At 34.5% G+C, this 7213-nt stretch overlaps 1 long non-coding RNA gene across 1 annotated transcript; it reads left to right on the top strand.

Moving 5' to 3' along the window:
* The first annotated feature begins 796 nt into the window (after positions 1–796).
* On the top strand, positions 797–1368 carry LOC141337669 (uncharacterized). The gene is made up of 3 exons (XR_012355786.1): positions 797–874; positions 1096–1147; positions 1257–1368. It is a non-coding gene; the product is annotated as an uncharacterized lncRNA (long non-coding RNA).
* The last annotated feature ends 5845 nt before the right edge of the window (positions 1369–7213 follow it).

Below are 7213 nucleotides of genomic sequence, written 5' to 3'. Positions count from 1 at the left end.
AGAGCTGGCATTTACAGGTGAGTGTGTTTCTGTCCTCAAACTACACTATTATATTCACACACTTACACACACACACACACACACACAAACACACACACTCATGATCTGATGGTGTTTTATTTGTTCAGAATGGTACTCTGATAGCAGATCCATCAAATCCTGAAAGACTGATTGATCCTGTTATTTCTGTCTCATCTGATCGTCTCGTCACGTCTCGCTGTGTGAATCTGAATTATCAGATCATCTGTGATTCTTCTGATGGAGTAAATCACCTCAGTTTCTTTTAACATTCATCTGTTTTCATATTTAACCCTTCATGGACATTTTTTTTCTTTTTCTTTTCGTCATTTCAGTCTCAGTACAGTCATGAGATCATGTTCAGAGGTGAGAGAAACAGTAAAACACATGAGTGTGTCCTGATTGAGATCAAACTCTGTGTTGAACTGAATCTTCAGCGAATCTTCAAGGTAATGATGATGATTGTGAATGTGTTTTTCAGTGAGGAATCAAACTGCAGTGACTCCAAACTCAGGTGAGTTTCAGCTGATAAACCTCTGATTATTTACTAATAAAACACTAAACATCTCATTCACACTCAATACACTTTCAACCTTTTCTCTCATATTTGTGATCATTGTGTTTAAAGATGTTTTAAATGAAGAGACTCCAGATCTCCAGCACTCAGGTAAACTCCTGTGCTTCTGTTTCAATATTTATCATTTTTATTGATCAGCTGTTTTCATCAGTTTATGTATTCAGTCATTCAGTTAAATACCCGTCTCTCACATACAGATCAGCGGTGGTGGATTTCTATTCTTATTGCCATTTTTCTTCTGGGTTTGATCTGTTTCTTGCTGCGTAAAAGGATCATCGGGTGAGTCAAGACTGATCTCTCCTAACACGATTCTACAGTCATAACATTTTACAGTTCACAATAGTTCATGTCATCACCAATAACATTTTCATTTATTTTATCATCTTCAACAGATTATTTTATTCATTTGATATCTGAACTTTAAAACAAACAGGAAATCCTTCGAATATAAATGTAATATAATATAATGTAGAATGAAATGTAATCATGTTCTGTTTCAGGTATTTCCAGAGGAAATAAGTTCATCTATCAGTGTGAACGTCCAGACCACAGGTGTGTGAATCAAACTGATCAATGAACTGATTTACTGAATCACATGAGTATTTAAGAGCTGAATCAGACAGATTATGTTAAATATGGGTGTGCAACCTGTTTTCCACAGGAACCTGGAGACGGTTGGATCTAATGATCCTAGCACACTGCACCTTAATTTTGTTTGGCAGCAGCTTCTGCCAGTCAATGAATGTTTTTGAAAAAATGTTATTTAACCATTAGGCTATTTGTGTTTTTTTGTTTGTTTTTTTTTCCAGTTAAAAATTGTATAATGACTATGCTGGTTATACATAAAGACTTTAGATGCCATGAAACAGCTGCTAGATGGTGAATTTAAGCAATTTTATTTCATAAAATGCTGTCATCAACCTATGAGTTTGTGCGTCTTTGTCTGAAAGCTACCAAATAAAACACTGTATAATAACCTAAAAGTGATCCTGAAGAAACATGCACAGTTAAAAGACTGAATATAGACAATTATTGTGGATTTTGGTTATATTGAGTTTGTGTTCTGAACAGTTTCTACAGGTGAAATAGTCTGTATTTTGTTCTCAAAAGGGATAGTTCACGCAAAAATGAAAATTCTGTCATCGTTTACTCACATGTATGAGTTTCTTTACTCCAGTGAGCACAAAAAAGATAGTTTAAAAAGAAGATATAATAAAAAAGCAAGCTAGTGTCAGTTTTTGTATCTATTTTCTTTTTATGTTTAATATAACTTGAATTACTCATTAAGTAAAAAAAAACTTGTATGTTATTGCTCTTTTGTTAATTTTGATTGCTTCCATTGTCCTTTTTTTGTAAGTCCTTTCGGATAAAACCATTTGCTAAATGTAAATGTAATTTGAAGAATGTTAGTCGGTAGTCACCGACTAACATAGCAGGGGGAAAATAGCGTGTAAGTGAATGGCTACCGTCAACTGTTTGGTTAGTAACATTCTTCAAAATATCTTCTTTTGTGCTCAACAGAAAAAAAGAAACTAATTTCTGATTTGAACATGGGGCGCTCACACCAGATGTGACCTGCGCAAATAAATAGTAGTTGGATGCTTGAACATTTTGAGTTTACTCTCTTCATTCACACGTGAAACTCACTTCACAACAGACGCAAATTTCAATTTGCAGGCTTTAGCTAGCTTGTAGTCTCAGTATAGCTCAAATTGAGTAAACAGCGTTTTTTTTTTTTTTTTTTTTTTTTTTTTTTTATACAACTTACCAGATTGTCCGACCTCCTCACTCACTTTCTTCCAAGCAAGATCCTTTTTATTCCTGTTTCTATATAAGTACAAAGATGTATACCGCTCCGAGTATTCACATACAACGACTATGATTTTGTCCTCCGTTGTTGTTTCGGATTTCTACATCTCAATCACGTCACTACTAGAGCAAGCTCCTGATTGGTTAACGCTGCGTGAATATTCACCGAAGTTCAGATTTTTCAACTTGCCCGATTCGCGCTAAACACGCGTTATGCGCGTCAAATGCCCGAAACACGTCATTCGCGCGAATTGCGCCGCAGGATGTCTATGGCGTCCTTGCATTGACTGACTTGCATTGAACATGTAAATCACTCGCGCTTAACGCTTCATTCACGTCTGGAGTGAACGCACCGGAGAGTAAATAATGACAGACTCTGCAATTTTGTGTGAACTGTTCTTTTAAGCTGCTCCTCAGCTGAAATATGCTGGGGTAATATTGGACACAGTTTTGAATATCATATTTCCATATGAAACCAAAACAATCAATTAAACACATAAATCATTTTGAAACTCTTAAGTTGTTTCCTAATTAAATCAGAAGACACTTTTCAGATATTGCATACAAAAAGGAAATAGCACATACAGCGTATGCAGTGTAATTAAGCATGATGTACCACTCTTTTAAGAATTAATCTTCAGAATCTGACAGTAAGTTCATTGAAAGAGTGGTACAAAAGGATGTGATGCTGGTCCTTGTCGATAAAGTCTATATATTAAAAAACAAAACAAAACAAAAAAAACATGTATTTTACAAAACTTCAGCATGTTAATCTTAGTACATAGTTGTAAAGTTTAGGTACTGGGTACACTCCGAATAATTTAAAGTTAAAATTTTTTACTATCAAATATTTTTTTAGCACCACAATTTTATTGGGGGCTACTCTGGGACCCCTCTCAGTCATGGGCCCCGAGAATCGTCATCGTTTGCACCCCCCTTTACAGGGCCCTAGAGAGGGAGTGCTTCTTACCACACAAGCTGCTTCTCAGTGATTCTCCAGATCTGTAAATCATTGGCCATCATCAGTGCAGTTATTTCTCCATCATTCACCATCATCAGCAGTCATCTCTCTGTTTATGTGGTAAGTGATATCTTTTGTACTGCAATGTAACAGGCTACCGCTAGCATTAAGCTAACCGTGTCCCTTCTGTGGCTTGCCTTGTTTTACTGATGTACTGAGGTTAGTGATGATTGGGCGATGCAAATGTTGGGGGCGTAACTTTTAACGATCCCGGGAAAGTTTCGTAACAGTCTGTTATGTTGGAATTTACCTATTTTTCGGTGGTCTTTTGCAAACACTAGATTTATATAAGAAAGAGGAAACGATGGTGTTTGAGACTCATGGTATGTCATGTCCATGTACTGAACTGTTATTATTTAACTATAACACGGTAAACACTGTTTTCCATTCTATGGCACCTTTAACACCTCATGGAAAGGGTAGTTCATAAATACAGGGGTAAGTTCCGCTACTGTCTGCATACTGTATGGTTTTGTAATGTTTTGTCAAAATTAGATCATTTTGTACTAAAAAAGATCTTTTATATGTATGCGACATGCCGAATACAACGATAGATCCATCATTTTTATGTTGAGCATTTTCACGCTTTTTCCCCTCATATCATCCCCTCATATCATTAATGCATGATGCATTAGCTAAAATGTTATGTGCCTTACTTTAATAACGTTAAACCACAGTATGACTGGTATGTACTATTATTTGTTACTTAACTGTAATGTTGTCTTATACAGTATGTAAAATTAGACTTAATCTCTGGTGGTGTATGCGGTCCTTTTAGGGGCCGTTCACATGTCCCGTCTTTTGCGCGCTCAAGTTTGTTATTTCAAATGTTGATGCGCGGTGGTATGCGCTCTCATAATGAAAGCTTGTTTTTTTCCAGGCGCGTCTGCGCCACCGCAGGTCATGTGACAAGAAACAAACAATCAGCTTCATCCTTAAAATTGTAAGCACAGCCAAGTTGGAGGAACTGCTTATCATAGCTGTACAGGAATAACTATTTTTAAATAAATTTAATAGCAGAGCAAGCGATTTGTAATGCTGGAGATCCATTTATCCTTTACTGAAACTTCCGTGTCTTCATGGAGAGCGCGAGATATGGTTGCTTAGCAACGGCAGATGCCACGGGAGCGCAAGCTACAGAGCATTTTGGAAAGAAAGAGAAAGCGGTGCGCCTTGCGTTTTAAGGTGTGAAATGTGAACGCCCCCTTAGTGAATGCTTGTGTTGCTTTACAAACTAGTATATATGCATATTTTACTTGGAATTGTTTGTTATTTTTCAAAGATTGTTTAAGTAAATATAAAAGTCATGATCCCCTTGTTCCCATCATGCACTTTGGCATGAATAATTAATAAGGTTACATTTTTCTTTTTGCTGTTTTGATGTATTCACACTGTTAAGTAAGTTACTTGCTGTTTTGTAACATTTAGAGTTAATTTTCTACTCAAAATGACCCAATCATACTCAAAAACTATTAACTGTTAGTTAGCGTCATTATCTATCATGTGTCAAGTATTGAGGTCTCTGTGTTCATTTGGTTAATAACTACAGTCAACATATAACCGTAAAAACAATAAAGAGCTGTCTACTGTCTAACGCACATGTTTGTAAGTGAACCACATGCTTTAATGGCATTTTTTCAGTGCTATGATGTTTGAATAAAGTGAAAAACCAAACTGCAAAGGACTGCAGAGTAAACTTAAAATAATTAAGTAGAAATGACTCTATCTACACATTTAATTTATTTTCTTTGCTAATTTTACTTAACTTGGTTAAGTAGATTTTACTTTTCCATACTTAAATTTTACTTTAAAAATGTGTGTGCAAAAACTGGCCATATATTTACTTTTTGTTTGTTTGTTTGTTTGTTTGTTTGTTTTTTCCAGTGTGCGTAAATCCTGCAGTGGCAAACCTTTGTATTATTAGTAAACAATGCATTTTCATCTCAGACTGCTAGATTGGCAAGAAAGAGACCTATTAGGCATACTGCATAGAATGTACAAGACATTTAATAAGGCTTTTTGTCTTCTCTTGCATTATAAACAGACTGTTTTTTATGTCTCTGCTGTCCTTTAGACACAAGATGCAAACATAATTCCTGAGATGCAGAATTTAGATGTAAGTTGTTCTCTTTTCTTAAGTTAGTAAGAAGGGGTGTGACTTTCATGAGTCGTGACAATTGTTTTTAACCTCATGTTCTATTTACCATGATAATGAAGTATATGCTTTAGAGGCGCATAATTAAAATCTTAACTTTTACATTAAAATCAAATATTCCCAGCAAGAGTGCCAAGTCTTAAGATGTTATGGAAATGATTAAATTTTTAAATAACTTGATAATCAAAGCAGTAGTTATAACAATATCAGCATTGTTTGTCTATGAATAACATGAAGCAACTGTCAGCAAGATATGACTCATTTACAACATGTTTTTTGTCTAAACTCACCAAATAGGTCACAACCGTTTTCACACCTTCTAATAGGCAGGTAAGATCATCACAGACGCACATCATAACCACAACCTGTTTACACGCTACAGATCTCTGTGCACTTTAACATCTAGTTTCCTCCCCATGTCTTGAACAGAAATTATTATTGCCCTCTCAAGTATAATGTACATACATATGCATATTTTTATTTATACTGTACAGTAAATAATGCACAAATTTGTACATAAATCATACAATCACATAAATCATATATACAGTTGAAGTCAAAAGTTTTCATATATGAAAGTTTCAACTTAAAAACTTAAGTTCAGCAGTTTTAAATCAACTTAAAACTATAAGTTATTTCAACTCACGACATAAAATGACTTGTACTTTTAAGTTGATTTAACTTAAAATGTTAAGGCAGCTGCTGAACTTAAGTTTTTAAGTTGAAATGGTTGAAAACTTTTTACAGTGTACACCTTGCACAATCTGCTAAATGCTAATTATTTTAGTTAAATAATAAAATAAATAAATAAATTTTATTTAGTACTAACCTGAATGAGATATTTCACATAAAATACGTTTACATATAGTCAACAAGTTTAAATAAAATAAAAAATAAAAATAAAAAGTAAAATAAAAAATAAAAATAAAATAAAAAAAATAAATAAAATAAAAGTTTACATACACTTCATTCACTGTGTTGTTAGTGTTTCTTGTTTAGTGATAGTTGTTCATGAGTCCCTTGTTTGTCCTGAACAGTTAAACTGCCTGCTGTTCTTCAGAAAAATCCTTCAGCTCCCACAAATTCTTTGGTTTTTCAGCATTTTTGTGTGTTTGAACCCTTTCCAACAATGACTGTATGATTTTGAGATCCATCTTTTCACACTGAGGACAACTGAGGGACTCATATGCAACTATTACAGAAGGTTCAAACAATCACCAATGCTCCAGAAGAAAAAAACAAAAACAAAACATGGATTAAGACCTATGAAAATATGAAAATCAGGGTAAATTTCATTATTTTGTCCTCTGGGAAACAAGTATTTTCTGTAGCTTCTGAAGGGCAGTACTTAATGGGAAAAATGTGCACATCTTCATTCTGTTCAAAAATTTTCACCCCATGCCTGTTATTAATGCATCGTTTTTCTCTCTGAATCATCAGTGAGCATTTTTGACCTTCTGTGATAGTTGGGAAAATCACCCCAGACCACATTTGAAACCCCCCAGCTTTAGCCCCTTTCATACCTTTTACTAAATACCGGTAAATGTGTTACTGCATATTACTGGTATCAGAAGTCACATCATTATTTAATGTATGTTTGAGTAAATCTGGCATGACAACAAGATTTATTAAG

The sequence above is a fragment of the Garra rufa genome, chromosome 1 (assembly GCF_049309525.1).
Source record: "Garra rufa chromosome 1, GarRuf1.0, whole genome shotgun sequence".
In the NCBI taxonomy this organism is placed as follows: Eukaryota; Metazoa; Chordata; class Actinopteri; order Cypriniformes; family Cyprinidae; genus Garra; species Garra rufa.
This window is presented reverse-complemented; position numbering and strand designations above follow the sequence as displayed.